The sequence below is a fragment of the Euprymna scolopes genome, chromosome 9 (genome assembly GCF_053919585.1).
Source record: "Euprymna scolopes isolate OS-2025 chromosome 9, ASM5391958v1, whole genome shotgun sequence".
NCBI classification, from domain to species: Eukaryota; Metazoa; Mollusca; class Cephalopoda; order Sepiida; family Sepiolidae; genus Euprymna; species Euprymna scolopes.
In genome coordinates, this window is record NC_136490.1 from 74,011,872 (window position 1) to 74,030,622 (window position 18,751).

At 29.0% G+C, this 18,751-nt stretch overlaps 1 protein-coding gene and 1 long non-coding RNA gene across 7 annotated transcripts in view; one reads left to right on the forward strand and one right to left on the reverse strand.

Annotated features, from left to right (window-relative positions):
- LOC145284709 (zinc finger homeobox protein 4-like) overlaps positions 1–18,751 on the forward strand; it is a 424,371-nt gene that overhangs the window by 260,976 nt on the left and 144,644 nt on the right. The window lies entirely within an intron of this gene.
- The window catches only part of LOC145284711 (uncharacterized), a 52,066-nt gene continuing 41,382 nt past the window's right edge, over positions 8,068–18,751 (reverse strand). The window contains exon 3 of the long non-coding RNA XR_013868866.1: positions 8,068–8,281. This is a non-coding gene — a long non-coding RNA (uncharacterized LOC145284711). The remainder of the gene's footprint in view (positions 8,282–18,751) is intronic.

Consider the following 18,751-nt stretch of genomic DNA (forward strand, 5'->3'; position numbering starts at 1 on the left):
TATATATATACTAGCAGGGCTACCCGGCGTTGCTCGGGACCGTATAAACAATGAAAAAACAAAAGCAGATATTGAACATATGTTTTATTCCTAGGGGAGAGGAATCTTTCATCTCAAGTTTTAGCGTTACAAACAAACATTTGTCTTTTATATATATAGATAATGACAGGTTTTTTGGGGGCCCCCCTCGAAGATAACTGATCAGTTGACCAACTTCTAGTGGTCCGTTTGACGTGAAATTTCGATATTTGTCATCCGGGTGATGGGGCTTCAATATGATACCAAATTTGTCAAGTTTGGTTCCGTCTTTCAAAAGTTTTAGCGTTACAAACAAACATACATACATACACACAGACGTTTGGCTTATATATATATATATATATATATATATATATATATAAGTGAAATTATGTTAAAATAGTAGCACAAAAGAGAAAAAAGAATGTCATTATATGCTTTTTGACTTAAACTGTAAGTTTGGCTCTTTGCAGATGGTTCCAAGAATTATTTAATCTTAGAACTCTTACATAATGTTGAAATCGCCAGAACACCATGTTTATATTATACAGACAACATAAACCGTTCTAATTCCAGTATAGTATTATAAAATAAAATTCCAATTTATTATAAACTAGCATTTCAACCCGGCGTTGCTCGGGTGTTTGGATGTGTATGTTGAGCAAAAAAAAAAAAAAAAAAAAAAGTGGTAGTAGGAAGGCAGGCTCGAACCCTTATCACCAAAGTGGAAAAGACCGGGGTAAAACCTAACGTTTATTCTGTTACGATCACTGCCAAACCGGAAGCGACATTTTTAAAAATTAAGGCTAGACAATCTAAAGGAGAGGATAACTTTCAAAAACATCGACGAAAAAGTGACCCCCCCCCTGTAGAAAAGTGCCTAGTTGAAGGGGAAGATATTAATGTTTTTAGCCAATTTTTCGATATTTGTCGTATGAAAGGTCGAACTTTAAGAAAATACTGATCTTGGTAAAATCCGTCGCCTCTATTGAAAGTTTAAGGCAGACATGCAAACAGACATACATACATTTATATATTGGTAACTAAAAATTTTCGCCCCAAACTGATGAAAAAGCTTGCCCTATCTCTGAATACCCTTTATGTAAAATTTAAAATATTTAGACCAGAAATTGTCTGAATAATTTGGAAGAGATCGTAGAGGTCAGTTTTTTTTAACTTTGACTCCTATTATGACCCCTTAAAATTGATTGTTTTGGGCTCAAATCAAGTTATTAAGTTAGATCCGTGTCCAAGGAACCTTTATCTAAAATTTCAAGTGCGTAGACCCAAAATAGTCGGAGGAGTTTAGTAGAGTTCTCAAAGGTCAAATCGTTGAGCTTTGACCCCTTAATCGCCAAATCTCTGGCCAAAAACCGATCACACCGATTTTCCCAAATCTCAGTACCGTATATATCAAATTTCGAGTCTGTAGACTAAAAATTGACAGTTATTGCGTAGGGAAATGTACACAGACACCCACACAGACACACACACACACACACACACACACACACACACACACACAGACACGTTCACTTTTATATATAGATTGTTAATAATTTTTTTTCATAAAACATGTTATTCTGATTAACATGAATACTTGAACACACAGTTATGCGTGTTATAATGTAATTATAGATGTCTTTCTATATATATACGTTTTGAAATTAAACCAGATGATATGTCTACATATATTTATACACTTTCTACATCCAGAAAATTCTACTGATCCTGTTATCCTTTCTCCTTCATATGCATGCACTACCTTCCAAGTGCTCACATATGTACGAGTGCAAATGTGTGTGCATATGCAGATGTATGTTGTCTTCCGTGAATACACACATTTCATTGGCCTCAAACCTCACGACAAATGATAACCTCTTCCTTTATGTTATTTCTTGTTCTGTTTGGGAATTTCTAGATTTCTTCATATAGTACAATCCCCAGCAGCCGAGTAGATGGGTTAGCTAGCTCAGTAACCGATGAGAGAGAGAGAGAGAGAGAGAGAGAGAGAGAGAGAGAGAGAGAGAGAGAGGGAGAGAGAGAGAGAGTTGCCCATTGACTGTATGATATGTAAATTCTGGATAATTATTGACTTGTGAGCTTGTCAAAGCACAAGCCACATGACTAGAATAGATAAGCTGTGATCTAGCTGAGGGAATCGGCAGAATACAACGTCCAGATACAAAGAGAAAAATCAATCATTGCAGACTTCATTAAGGTGGGTAAATTGCCCTCGATCAATATTGTCTACTTAGTATGACTATATACTTTCTTATCCAAACTCGAAAGTGCGTTGTATTTAGAAATTGACTATATGTATGTGGTGGGATGTATGCTAACAATTAGGTAAGAAGTCAGATGTGGAGCGAAGAATCGCTTGTCAAAATTACAGGCAAACCTTTAACTACACATTCAATAACTGCTATTTTCAAATCAGCCTATTTGTGTTAATATCTACATATTAAAGCATTTATGTTCATATTGAATTTTTAATTAAAAAAACGTTGAAAAGGATTTTTATTTTACTAATGAGTCACTAATGATCAAGGTCAAAATCAACTCGAGGGTAAATGTAATGAGATGAATGAATTTCCAGGTGAATAATGAAGAAGTAACCAAATTTTGCCCATTCAGTTTATCTTTTTCAATCTTCTCATAATATTCTTCATTATTCACCTGGAATATTATTTATTGACAGTGGATTTGAAGATGGCCATGTTCTAATCTGCAGGAAAGCAGTCCCCTGATAATGTATTCTACAGATAAAAATTTCTTTCAGTATATTTCTATACAGGTACACGTATACTGAGATAACTGTTTAGAAAATAACTATGCACTATTTTCAGCATAACATGCTTAATGGTTGATGAAACAAAAATGTCTTTAACTTAATTTATAATTAGTTTTTAATTGGAAAATTACGAAGTTAAAAACAAACGATGATTTTTTTTTTATTTATATTTCTTTTAATTCATGCTGAGAGTCAGACGCTTTAAATTTTTAATTTTCGGTTTGATCTAACTTATACCGTAATAAAGAGATTATTAAGTTTAGGAGTTACAACAAGAAAGGGGAGGGAAGTTCTTGCTTTGCTTATTGATAGAAATAATGTAGTATTTACATAGAATCAGTTTTTTTTCAAGAACCGATTTGTTATTTCTTATGTCAAACTACATTTATAAAAAAAATGAAAACAATATTATTTTTATAGCTGAGTACTTGCTTACTAATGTGATTAAATATCACATGTATACAATAAGATCAGTAGACAAGGATTTGGATAATGATATATTTATGAAAAATTTAATATGTAGATAATATCTTTCAAATAATAAGATGAAAGTGTATGTAATGTTTGTCTATCATTAAAGAAGGTCTCACTTCTCATGGCTTTTTATCTGAATTAGTATGGCTTAGAGGAGAGTTAACAGGAAAGTGAAGGAGGATGTAATGATTTGCAATTCAGCCGAGGTTTGAAAGAAAACATTGTTTCATATAATCGATTATTCTTTGGATTTGTTTTGTTTTATAGCAAACAATCACATATTTATTTTTGATAACTGTGATTCTTCGATAGTTAATTTTCTGTTTAATGACATGAAACATATGTGCATTTTAAGATTACAGTTTTAAGCTATCACTCGGTGTAAGAAGGTTCCTAAGCTGTGTGTTTATATATATATATATATATATATATATATATATATATATATATATATATATATATATATATATATATATATATATATATATATATATATAATATAAATAAAAATTATAACACGGAAATTACATAATTGTCGATGCAATAATTTATTTCAACCTTATGGTATTTTCAAGCATCTAAATCAGACAATTACATTTTTGATACTGAAAAAGAAAAGAAAAATCGTGCTTCGACCCTCAAAAAACCAAAGGTGGTGGTAGTAGCAATCCACTTAATACATTTATAGAGAGGGTGGTAGGGATTTAAAAAAATAATAAAAATTAAAAATTAAAAATAACAAATAAAAAAATTAGATTAGACACTTATAAGCGGCAGCTCGATGTAACCATAGATACACACACACACACACACACTCTCACACACACACACACACAACACATACACATACACACACACACGCCTCTAAGATGTACGTTCTGACATGTAAATGCCTTGACACGCGTTTACTAACCTAGGAAGGGGGGGGGGCGAAAGTATACGGATATATAGTGAAAGAAATAGAACAGCGCGTAATGGAAAAAAGAAGAAAAAAAAGAGGAAGAAAAGAAGAGGATACAGTGATTGAGTCATGGAAAGTAGGTCTATTAAAAGATAAATAAATTAATAAAAAATATAACTAAAAAAAAAAAAAAAAATAAATAAATAAATAAATAAATAAATAAAAATAAGAAAATAAAAATAAAAAGAATATTATATATAAAGTTTTAAAACTATCTGTATGTTATTATGTAAAAATTGATATTATCTTATAATTCATTTAAATATTTTATATGTGATATAATACTATGAATTTAAAAATTGAGTCTATATATTTAATATTTTATATATTTTCATGTAAATAATTTTATTGGTGATTATAGCGGTCGTTGTAATTAATATTTCAATTCTTAATTGATTAAGAAGTGGGAAAATGTAATATTGATCGCCCCCAATTCGATAGGACGTATCTAGTTTCGGTTAATATATACTTTTATTCCCTCCGTACAACAAAATTATTCTCATGCACGCATAAAGAAATAAGTAAAATAATTAAATTTTTGTGTTGATTTGTATCAAATCTAATAATATCTAGTTTTAGTATTTGGTCTTTTTGACTTAACTCAGTTTAATAACTAATGTATTATCTGCAGAGAAAAATTATTATCTTAAGGCTATCTCATTTATTTATAAGTAATTTGGACAAGCCAGGTACTTCGGGGAAAATATATATATACATATATATACATATATATATATATATATATATATATATATATATATATATGGCAATTAAGCTGCACAGAAATTTCTGTATTTCATCCTCATAAGAATTGGTAAGACTGTTGTATGGAAACAATGTTGCTATATATTCTATGTGATCCTGAGTTTGCTAGCTAGCCAATAAGATTTGTTATTCACACACCAATTTATTGCAGCAAATAGTCGTCCATTTTCAGGCAGAAGTTCACTTGACTTCTAATTCGCTTATTTACTTGTTTGTTTTTGTGATGATGAGTCCTCCCTTTTCTTTGTTAGAAATTGGCCTAGTTTTGATCTTGAGTTTTTCGCTTACATTTTAGTTTGTACTAGTTTAATTTGTTTATTTATTAATTATTATTATTTTTATAATTTTAATTGTTATTATTGTTGTTATTATCTATTTCTATTTTATATATTTATTTATTTGTGTTATTATCTAAAGGTAAAATTTATTTTTTGTATACATGCGTTTGATATTTCACTTTTGCAGTTAAATAAACTTTATTTTATTTAAATTAGGATAGCTAATTTCTCATTCAAACATAGTGTACATAGGTCGTTTAAGATACTACATAAGCTGGCTTGCCATATTATTTTCTATTTGACTATGAGCGCGCATCTACTTTTATTGAGCTCCCAGTAGCGGTTTGCTAATCCTGTTTTTATTCAGTGATTTTTGTTTTTGAATGTACTTCTGTAGTTGTAATATCTGCTTTTAAAATCCAGATAGGTAATATATATGTAATATTTATGTTATTTGAGTTTTCAATAGCAAATCTAGTAACCTGGATATATATATATATATATATATATATATATATATATATATATATATATATATATATATATACACACACATATATATATATACATATATATATATGAGCAAACATATATGTGTGTGTGTGTGTGTCTGTAGCTGTGTGCGTGTGTATAATATTGCATTTTATTTTGTCTGTCTGTCCATTTAACCTTTTCTAGAATCGACTGGGCCGATCTGGCTGAAATTTTGTTATGATAAGGTTAAACTAACAAAGTTTTATGGCATCGTTCGATACAGAGATCAATAGGTATTACTATTTAATGCAAAAGTGAGCACAAATTTAATCATATTCAACCATCAATTTGGCAAAAAGCATTCATTCAACCGGCTATAACTTTTGCCCATTTTTAATGAGTCTTAAACAGTTCTTTAATTAATTACTTATACATGTCAATTTTTTTAAAAACTTTGACTCCAATTTGGAGCCCTTAACATTTATTGTTTTCGGTTCAAATTGAATAAAAATGTTTGACCTATGCCCAAGTAACCTACATCTAAAATTTCAAGTGTTTAGGCCCAAAATTGGCAGAGGAGTTTGATAGAATCTGCAAAGGTTAACTCTGTAAACTTTGACCTTTTGCCAGTCAAATTTTTACTCAAAAACTGATAAAAAGTTTGCTACATGTCTGAATAGCCTTTATGTAAAATATCAAATGTCTAGACAAGAAATTGGCTGAGTAATTTGGTAGAAACCACTGGGGTCAATTTTTTTAAAACTTTGACCCTAATTATGACCCCTTTACATTTACTGTTTTGGGTTCAAATTAAAGTTAGATCCATGTCCAAGGAACCTACATCTAAAATTTCAAGTGTTTGGACCCAAAATTGGTGGAGGAGTTGGTAGAGTTCTCAAAAGTCAAATGTTGAACTTTGACCTTCTTAAAGCCAAATTTTTGTTCGAAAACCGATTAAAAAGATTTCCCCAAATTTCAATACCCTTTATGTCAAATCTCGAGTCTGTAGAAAATTGATTGAGGGAAGTGTACACAGAAAGACAGACAGACATTTTCACTTTTGCATATATATATATATATATATATATATATATACTAGCATGGGTGCCCGGCGTTGCCCGGGTGTTTAGAGGTGTGTGTTGAGAAAAGTTGTACTAGGAAGGCAGGCTCGAACCCGTAACGTGAAGGAGGAAAAGAACGGGGAAAAAAGTGACGTCTTTGCTGTTACGATCACCGTCAAACCGGAAGTGATGTAGGTTTAAATAAAGGCTAGACAATCGAAAAGAGGGGATGACTTTCGAAAATATCGGCGAAAAAGCGACGCCTCCCTGTAGAAAAGTGCCCAATTGAGTGTTAACAAATTAATGTTTTTAGCCAATTTTTCGGTATTTGTCGTCTTAAGGGTCGAGCTTCAAAACGATACTTATCTTGTGAAAATCCGTCGCCGCTGTCGAAAGTTTTAGGTAGACATGCAAACATACATATATACATACATTTATATATTAATAGCTCAATTTTTCGACCCAAACCGATTCAAAAGCTTGCCCTATCTCTGAGTACCCTTTATGTAAAATTTCAAATGTTTAGACCAGAAATTGTCTGAGTAATTTGGTAGAGAACGCAGATTCAATTTTTTAAAAAACTTTGACCCTTATTATGACCCCCTAACATTTACTGTTTTGGGCTCAGATTAAGTTATTAAGTTAGATCCATGTCCAAGGAACCTATATCTAAAATTTCAAGTGTTTAGACTCAAAATTGGCAAAGGAGTTTTGTAGAGTTCTCAAAGGTCAAATCGTTGAACTTTCATCCCTTAACAGCCAAATTTCTGGCCGAAAACGGATTACAAAGATTTTCCCAAATCTCAGTACCCTGTATATCAAATTTCGAGTCTGTAGACTGAAAATTAACAGAGTTATTGCGTAGGGAAATGTACACAGACACATAAACATACACACAGGCAGACAGACAGACACTTACTCTTATATATATATATATATATATATATATATATATATATATATATATATATATATATATATATATATATATATATATAAAAGATCCAGGGTGAGTATCCAACTGCAACAGTGTGAATATTGCAATCTTATTTTTTTGGAGAGTGCCTTTCATATAGGGCACTGACTTTTCAAATCCTACTTTCCTGACCTTTGTGTCACATTTTCCGCTTTGGGGTGGAGATAAAAATCCTTTCTAAAAGTTATGAATGAACTAACCACAACCTCTTTACCTGCATTGAAAAATCTCTCCTGATTTTCCTCATTCACTACAAAAACACGATCTTAGTTTTTATTTATTTATTTTCTTTTTGTGAATACATTCAAAGATTCAGGCAGACTTTCAAACAATATTTTCATATCTGTATCTGACTTGGCTTTAATCATTATAATTAATTTATAGAAAGGTGTCGCTTTATTTGTTTTAGAAAAGCCACTCAATATCGTTTATTTGTTAGAATGACTGGTTTGAACTGGAAGTCTGCAAACGCATTGTTATCTGAAAAAGAGAACAGAAAAAAGAGGCTGAATGCAAATTTGTTTTTTGTACACTCACATGTTCTACTCACACACACACACACACACACACACACACACACACACACACACACACACACACACACACACATATATATATATATATATATATATATGAGAGAGAGTAATAAAATGTACTTAGCTTAAACACTTTACTGCTGTTTCACGGTCCTATCTAACTATTAGAAAAGAAGCATCATGTGTTTTGGTATAAAACAATATGGCTGACACACAATAGATACTTTATGTTAACACAGAATGCATATAAACTTTCAATGATTGTTTTTTTTTTCTGGGTGTCTATTGCATATTACAACTGCTTCTGATCCCTTGTGTGATGATATTGTAAGCGTATCAGGAAATTAATTTATTTTTTCTCTCCAACTCACGGTAATATTTCGTATTTAATTGTAATGTTGTCTCGTGTTCAATAACACTTTAACATATCTAAAAAAGACATCAATTATGCTGAAACGTCATGAATTAAACCTATTTCATATCAGACGATTTTCCAGTCATTATTTATATCTCATTTTTCTTCACATTTACGAAGCTCATTAATCTTTTCTTTATGAGTTTGTGTGCGAATTACTTTAGAATGCATTTATTGTTTTCATTTACTGAATTCCGTCACAAGCCAACTTGTCATAACACAAGAATGGCCTTACCGGTGTAACTTGGGCATTTTCTTTTCTACAAAAAATTACATTTTTGCTTGAACTTATTTTCTTGTTTTTTTTTTTATTATCAGTTTAGTGATATTTATGCTAATCTATTTCCTGTCACTGCAAAGTTGACACCTAAAAAACTCTGAGATAACGAGTCATTTTCTATATTTTTATCTACTCAAAAATCTTATGTCGACTTCCTTTGAATTAGCCTTCATTCCTAAGTTTCTAACTTGCAACCTGATTTGACAAAATAACACTTGTTTTGTACTTAAGATATTATTTATCATGAGACCATTTTAGTTTGATATTAGGACTCTTGTTTGAATTTGTCATGTGTTAATTTTTATTTTAAAAGTGTGTGGTGTAAGAAGAGAGAGCCTACATAGGTTTCATATTTAAAGACATAAAACTCCAACTTCTTAACCTAGTGTGATAATTATGCATACATTATAGACATGTGAATGAAATTAATGTCAAACAGATTATAGTTTTACTACATTCCAGTTAATATGCAATTGTCTAAATACCTTAAAATTTTCCTTTTGTAATTTCATAGTATATATATATATATATATATATATATATATATATATATATATATATATATATATATATATACTAGCAGTTCAGCCGAACTTTGCTCAGACCCTATGTACTGTTCATAACTTTATGTATATATATATATATATATATATATATATATATATATATGAAATATCTTTATGTATATATATAAAAATAAAAAATATATTTATGCATATATATATATATATATATATATATATATATATATATATAAAATTTCAAATATTTAGACCCAAAATTGGCGGAAGAGTTTGGTAGAGTCTGCTAAGGTCAACTCTTTCAACTTTGACCTCATGCCAGACAAATTTTCGCTCCCAAAAAGCTTGTTGCATGTCTGAATACCCTTTATGTAAAAATTCAAATGTTTAAACCAAAAATTTGCTGAATAGTTTGCTAGAGACCGCAAAGGTTAAATCTTTGAACTTTGACCCCTTGGTAGCCAAATCTTCGGCCAAAAACCAAGTAAAAAGCTTGCCCTATGTCTGCATACACTTTATGTAAAATTTCAAATGTTTAGATCAAAAATTGGCTGTGAGGTTAATTTTTTTTCTTTGACCCCAATTTTGACCCCTTAACATTTATTGCTTTGAGCTCAAATCAAGTTAAAAAGTTGAATCCATATCCAAGGAAGCTACATCTAAAATTTCAAGTGTTCAGACCAAAATTGGCGGAGGAGTTTGGTAGAGTTTTCAAAGGTCAAATCGTTGAACTTTAACTCCTTGACAGACAAATTTCTGGCCGAAAACCGATTACAAGATTTCCCAAAATCTCAATATCCCTTATGTTACATCTCGAGTTTGTAAACTGAAAATTTACAGAGTAATTTGGTAGGGAAATGTACAAACACGCACACACACTTTCACACACACACACACACACTTTCACACACACACACACACACACACACACACACTTTCACTTGTATATATATATATGCATATCTATACTATATCTATATATCTATATATATATACTATACCGTTTTATTTTATTTTATTTTTTATTTAATTAATTTTCACCCCAAACAAGGCATAGTGCCACTTTGAAGTAGGGGGCTACTAGCGGGGACATAAGTTGCAGGGGCATAATGAAGGGAGATGAGCAGCAAGCTGTTTGTTCACATTACACTTGAACTTCTGCATGTCAGTACAGTTAGGAAAGCAGAATTCCGGAAGGGAGTTCCAAAGTCTTGCAGTTCCGGGGAAGAAACTATTGGAGTAAAAGGCTTTCTTACACCTAGGGATCTCTACTGTAAAGGGGTGGGATTTGGTTGCTTGTCGGGTTTGTTGGGGGTAGTCACAGTGAGGAGGGACAAGTGCTTGTAGTTCGTCAGAGCATTCACTATTAAAGTACTTGTAGAACGGACAGAGGGATGTAACATTTCGTCGATTGGACAGAGGCTGCACCCTAGATGACAGTTCAGGACCTATCAGATTGGCGACTCTCTTTTGAACCTTGTCTAGGAGTGAGAGACACGCAGCAAATGCACCAACCCAAATGTGACAACAATACTCCATACATGGGCGAATGGTGGCCTTATAGAGGTACAGGATACTTTGAGGCGTAAGTAGTTTTCTAGCATGGTAGAGAGAGCCCACATTCTTTGCAGCAGCCTTGGCAATGCTCTCAATGTATCTATTCCAATTCATGTTCCCTGTAAACGTTAGGCCGAGGAGTTTAAAGGAAGTACTTTCAGTTAATGTGTTCTTAGCCATTAATATTGGTGGTAGAGAAGGTTTCTTGTAATTATTGAAGGAAACAAGCTTAGTCTTGGCAGTATTGAATGTGACCCTCCATTTTTGTCCTCATTCCACTACAGATTGGAGGTCATCCTCTAGTGTTTCTGCCATTTCCTTAGATATGTGTTCATTTGTTTTCCCCTGCTATAGAGAGTTGTGCCATCAGCAAATATACCCATCTCCAAAACAATTCTATCAGGGAGGTCATTTATGAATATCAGGAATAATAAAGGTCCAAGGATAGACCCCTGAGGTACTACCACATTTATATCATATTTAGATGTAAGACCGTCGAGGACAACTTGGATTTTTCTCTTACTTAAGAAGGATTTAATTACATTATGCATTCTTCCAGCAATACCATATGATCTAATTTTCTTTAGAAGACCATCGTGCCATACCCTGTCAAAAGCCTTAGATATATCGAGAGCTACCGCTTTACCATCCCCTGTTTTGTCCAGTGAACAGTATATATGTTCAGAGATTACAGTTTAGATATCTGCTGTAGAACGGGCTTGCCTAAATCCATATTGTTTGTCAGTCAGGAGTTTAGCAGCTGTTAGGTGTTGGATTAGGGCTTGATTAATTAAGGACTCAAATATTTTGGTGAAAAGCTGAAGGGGGCTAATGGGGCGATAATTTAATGGGTCAGTTCTTTCACCAGAATTCTTGAAGACTGGTACCACAGAAGCGGTTTTCCAGCAGTCGGGAAAGCAACATTCGTTAAGGCATTTATTGTAAAGGTTGGAGAGAACTGGAACATCAGCAGAGCATTTTTTTAATAGCATAGCCGGGATGAGATTGGGTCCACATGCTTTTGAGGTGCCTTGGTTTTTATGATACTATGTACCTGAGAAGAGGTGATTTTCAGACCGTCTAGTGTGGCGCCTGTCTGCAAAGGAAAGTCGAGGAGGGAGTATACTATATATATATATATATATATATATATATATATATATATATATATATATAGTCATTTGACTCTTCTATCTGTCGAATACCTATGTAGATAAAGTAAATCAATCAGTCTATAAAAATACTTGTATCTTCATATTGATGTGAAAAGTAAAATGGGTTTTCTAGATCTAAGGAAAAAGTCCTACGTTTCTTTGCATAAATATTTTCTTAACTGTCAAATTGCAATTGCTTTTATCTAAAGATTACAAATAAATCGTTTTTTAAGTTCCTGAAATAATCTTCCAATTGTTCAATGTCATTAACTTTTACCTCTGAGTGACATTTGCCCTTGATAAATTGTGACTCATTAGTATAAGAAAAATCTTTGCTCGTGCTATTTCTTGAAATAATGAGTAAATTAACTGAACAACCCCTGTTTACCAGTTTAACAATGATTTATCATTGTTTTATAATAAAGGAGAGAGACAGAGAGAAAAGTCCTCACATTATATAGTTAATTAAACGTTTCTCATTAATTAGATTCTGCATCTGCAAAAGAAACTCATTTTCATATTCTTTTAATATTTTAGTATAAAAATAAATACGTCTTAATTGAATTATTTAAAAACAAGTATGTCCGACATCATGCAAAAATGTCATTTGGGTCTGTATTTGTTGGTAGTCTCTTATTAGGCTGTCATTTGCTTTCAAAAAATAATTCATTCGCACATATAATTATTGACCAGTCATAGGCGGGAAATGGCCATTCATGGATATATGCATGTGCAATATGCACAAGTTTGTAATGAGTTTTGAGGACATTTTGTGTTTTATATAATTAATCACAGCTGGAGAAACATTCATTCTCATAAGAGACATTAACAAAAATCGGACTGCATATTCGATGGAATCATGTATGGGAATTAAAAAAATTGTTCTTTTTTAATACTAATCTAGAATTAGTTTCCATTTTAATCAGAAATATCCCCCAAAATGGTTCTCCTCATTAAAAATTCTTTCAAATCAAAGAGTTTCAGAACTGGAAATATTTCAAAAACGTTAATTTTATCCCAATAAAATAATCAAGAAAACAAAAATTAAATCTACAGTTTCTCTATCTTTTTGTAAAGTGCCAATAATTTTATTTTAATGTTAGTATTATTGAAGTGATCATCATTATAACATTTAGTTTAACATGTATTTTTTAGTATTATTAAAGTGATCATCATTATCACATTTAGTTTAACATGTATTTTTTAGTATTATTGAAGTGATCATCATTATCACATTTAGTTTAACATGTATTTTTTAGTATTATTAAAGTGATCATCATTATCACATTTAGTTTAACATGTATTTTTTAGTATTATTGAAGTGATCATCATTATCACATTTAGTTTAACATGTATTTTTTAGTATTATTAAAGTGATCATCATTATCACATTTAGTTTAACATGTATTTTTTAGTATTATTGAAGTGATCATCATTATCACATTTAGTTTAACATGTATTTTTTAGTATTATTGAAGTGATCATCATTATCACATTTAGTTTAACATGTATTTTTTAGTATTATTGAAGTGATCATCATTATCACATTTAGTTTAACATGTATTTTTTAGTATTATTAAAGTGATCATCATTATCACATTTAGTTTAAGATGTATTTTTTAGTATTATTAAAGTGATCATCATTATCACATTTAGTTTAACATGTATTTTTTAGTATTATTAAAGTGATCATCATTATCACATTTAGTTTAACATGTATTTTTTAGTATTATTAAAGTGATCATCATTATCACATTTAGTTTAACATGTATTTTTTAGTATTATTGAAGTGATCATCATTATCACATTTAGTTTAACATGTATTTTTTAGTATTATTAAAGTGATCATCATTATCACATTTAGTTTAACATGTATTTTTTAGTATTATTAAAGTGATCATCATTATCACATTTAGTTTAACATGTATTTTTTAGTATTATTAAAGTGATCATCATTATCACATTTAGTTTAACATGTATTTTTTAGTATTATTAAAGTGATCATCATTATCACATTTAGTTTAACATGTATTTTTTAGTATTATTAAAGTGATCATCATTATCACATTTAGTTTAACATATATTTTTTAGTATTATTGAAGTGATCATCATTATCACATTTAGTTTAACATGTATTTTTTAGTATTATTAAAGTGATCATCATTATCACATTTAGTTTAACATATATTTTTTAGTATTATTGAAGTGATCATCATTATCACATTTAGTTTAACATGTATTTTTTAGTATTATTGAAGTGATCATCATTATCACATTTAGTTTAACATGTATTTTTTAGTATTATTAAAGTGATCATCATTATCACATTTAGTTTAACATGTATTTTTTAGTATTATTAAAGTGATCATCATTATCACATTTAGTTTAACATGTATTTTTTAGTATTATTAAAGTGATCATCATTATCACATTTAGTTTAACATGTATTTTTTAGTATTATTAAAGTGATCATCATTATCACATTTAGTTTAACATGTATTTTTTAGTATTATTAAAGTGATCATCATTATCACATTTAGTTTAACATATATTTTTTAGTATTATTGAAGTGATCATCATTATCACATTTAGTTTAACATATATTTTTTAGTATTATTGAAGTGATCATCATTATCACATTTAGTTTAACATGTATTTTTTAGTATTATTAAAGTGATCATCATTATCACATTTAGTTTAACATGTATTTTTTAGTATTATTAAAGTGATCATCATTATCACATTTAGTTTAACATGTATTTTTTAGTATTATTAAAGTGATCATCATTATCACATTTAGTTTAACATGTATTTTTTAGTATTATTAAAGTGATCATCATTATCACATTTAGTTTAACATGTATTTTTTAGTATTATTAAAGTGATCATCATTATCACATTTAGTTTAACATGTATTTTTTAGTATTATTAAAGTGATCATCATTATCACATTTAGTTTAACATGTATTTTTTAGTATTATTAAAGTGATCATCATTATCACATTTAGTTTAACATGTATTTTTTAGTATTATTAAAGTGATCATCATTATCACATTTAGTTTAACATGTATTTTTTAGTATTATTAAAGTGATCATCATTATCACATTTAGTTTAACATTAATTTTTTAGTATTATTGAAGTGATCATCATTATCACATTTAGTTTAACATGTATTTTTTAGTATTATTAAAGTGATCATCATTATCACATTTAGTTTAACATGTATTTTTTAGTATTATTGAAGTGATCATCATTATCACATTTAGTTTAACATGTATTTTTTAGTATTATTAAAGTGATCATCATTATCACATTTAGTTTAACATGTATTTTTTAGTATTATTAAAGTGATCATCATTATCACATTTAGTTTAACATGTATTTTTTAGTATTATTAAAGTGATCATCATTATCACATTTAGTTTAACATGTATTTTTTAGTATTATTAAAGTGATCATCATTATCACATTTAGTTTAACATGTATTTTTTAGTATTATTAAAGTGATCATCATTATCACATTTAGTTTAACATGTATTTTTTAGTATTATTAAAGTGATCATCATTATCACATTTAGTTTAACATGTATTTTTTAGTATTATTAAAGTGATCATCATTATCACATTTAGTTTAACATGTATTTTTTAGTATTATTAAAGTGATCATCATTATCACATTTAGTTTAACATGTATTTTTTAGTATTATTAAAGTGATCATCATTATCACATTTAGTTTAACATGTATTTTTTAGTATTATTAAAGTGATCATCATTATCACATTTAGTTTAACATGTATTTTTTAGTATTATTAAAGTGATCATCATTATCACATTTAGTTTAACATATATTTTTTAGTATTATTGAAGTGATCATCATTATCACATTTAGTTTAACATATATTTTTTAGTATTATTGAAGTGATCATCATTATCACATTTAGTTTAACATGTATTTTTTAGTATTATTGAAGTGATCATCATTATCACATTTAGTTTAACATGTATTTTTTAGTATTATTAAAGTGATCATCATTATCACATTTAGTTTAACATGTATTTTTTAGTATTATTAAAGTGATCATCATTATCACATTTAGTTTAACATGTATTTTTTAGTATTATTAAAGTGATCATCATTATCACATTTAGTTTAACATGTATTTTTTAGTATTATTAAAGTGATCATCATTATCACATTTAGTTTAACATGTATTTTTTAGTATTATTAAAGTGATCATCATTATCACATTTAGTTTAACATGTATTTTTTAGTATTATTGAAGTGATCATCATTATCACATTTAGTTTAACATGTATTTTTTAGTATTATTGAAGTGATCATCATTATCACATTTAGTTTAACATGTATTTTTTAGTATTATTGAAGTGATCATCATTATCACATTTAGTTTAACATGTATTTTTTAGTATTATTGAAGTGATCATCATTATCACATTTAGTTTAACATGTATTTTTTAGTATTATTAAAGTGATCATCATTATCACATTTAGTTTAACATGTATTTTTTAGTATTATTAAAGTGATCATCATTATCACATTTAGTTTAACATGTATTTTTTAGTATTATTGAAGTGATCATCATTATCACATTTAGTTTAACATGTATTTTTTAGTATTATTAAAGTGATCATCATTATCACATTTAGTTTAACATGTATTTTTTAGTATTATTAAAGTGATCATCATTATCACATTTAGTTTAACATGTATTTTTTAGTATTATTAAAGTGATCATCATTATCACATTTAGTTTAACATGTATTTTTTAGTATTATTAAAGTGATCATCATTATCACATTTAGTTTAACATATATTTTTTAGTATTATTGAAGTGATCATCATTATCACATTTAGTTTAACATATATTTTTTAGTATTATTAAAGTGATCATCATTATCACATTTAGTTTAACATGTATTTTTTAGTATTATTGAAGTGATCATCATTATCACATTTAGTTTAACATATATTTTTTAGTATTATTGAAGTGATCATCATTATCACATTTAGTTTAACATGTATTTTTTAGTATTATTAAAGTGATCATCATTATCACATTTAGTTTAACATGTATTTTTTAGTATTATTAAAGTGATCATCATTATCACATTTAGTTTAACATATATTTTTTAGTATTATTGTTCGATGAGTTTCTGAATATTGCAGCTGATTATGATTGCTTCTCTTCTGGCCATTGAGTTGATATTATAAAAGGAATCACCAAGTCACTTTCTCTAAATTCGACAATTTTTCATTTCCTCATTTTCGATTCAACACATTTTTTCTATTCTAATCAACCAGATATTGTTTTGTTAATGATCAATGAAATATAAATATTATAAAAACACTATTACATAAGCTATTATTTTAGCGCTTAATAAACTGCCTTACATTGATATAAACTGAGTACTAAAATGTTTCAAAATTCTGAATTTTCATAAACTATTCAATCATGTGGTTTTTATCTTTCTTGGCATCAGTTATTACCGACAGAAATGTCTTGCTAATGTAGGAGACGTAGTGGTGTTGTTTTTAAAATGTGACTTTGAAAGATAAAGAAAGAAGAGTAACTTGAGAAAAATCATTGCTTCAGATGACCATCCGATTCCTATTCCTACACAACTTTTTGCAATAGATTACATGTACGGTCCCTCCTGAAAAAAGAGTCGTATACGAAGTTCATGCTGTTTGAGATTGGTGTTTAGTCTTGAGTCATTTTGAATAGCTTGTTAACACCAGCAGTTGATATTTACCATAACATCTCAGCATTTGATTTTTGATAACATGATTTCTAGATATTTTTGAAGATGGTTGAAGATTGTTTTGTGTTGAATCAATTCAAATCATTGGCTTGTGTTTCAGCTGAATATTTTGATGAAGAATAGAATAACACTGCTGAACTCTTCTGAAAAATTCTTTAGAGACATGGTCACAGAAAAATCAACCTAGTGTTAATGCTATTAAAGAAAATATAACTCTCAGAATGATACTTTGTATTCATCAGTGAATGCTAGTATTGAATAAAAGACGGATATAAAATACTGACTCCATTAGCCTGAAAAAATTGTGTGAAAAAAAAAAAACAATGTTATTTTTAAATTTTAGTTTAGCATTTGCTTTCCTGTAAGATCGTTACATTGCAGGTGTGCCATTCTTGTTGGACACTATACATGATATATCATAAGTACAACTTAAATGTGATCGGAAAGATTTATTGAATACTTGCAACACTGAATAACAAACCATGTATTTGAGAAAATTGAGAAGATTTTAAATGCAACTTCAACAATTTCAATTTTGTGACAAACAGTAAGTGAAATCAATGACCAAAACCTCTAAAATCAAAACTGAAAACATCAAGTTCACAAGAACGCTTGCAGCTACGGAAAAGTTACTCTCAAACTTTGCTGGAATAAGGCTCTCATTGTTTCTCATAAACCTGTTGAAACTATTATGAACTC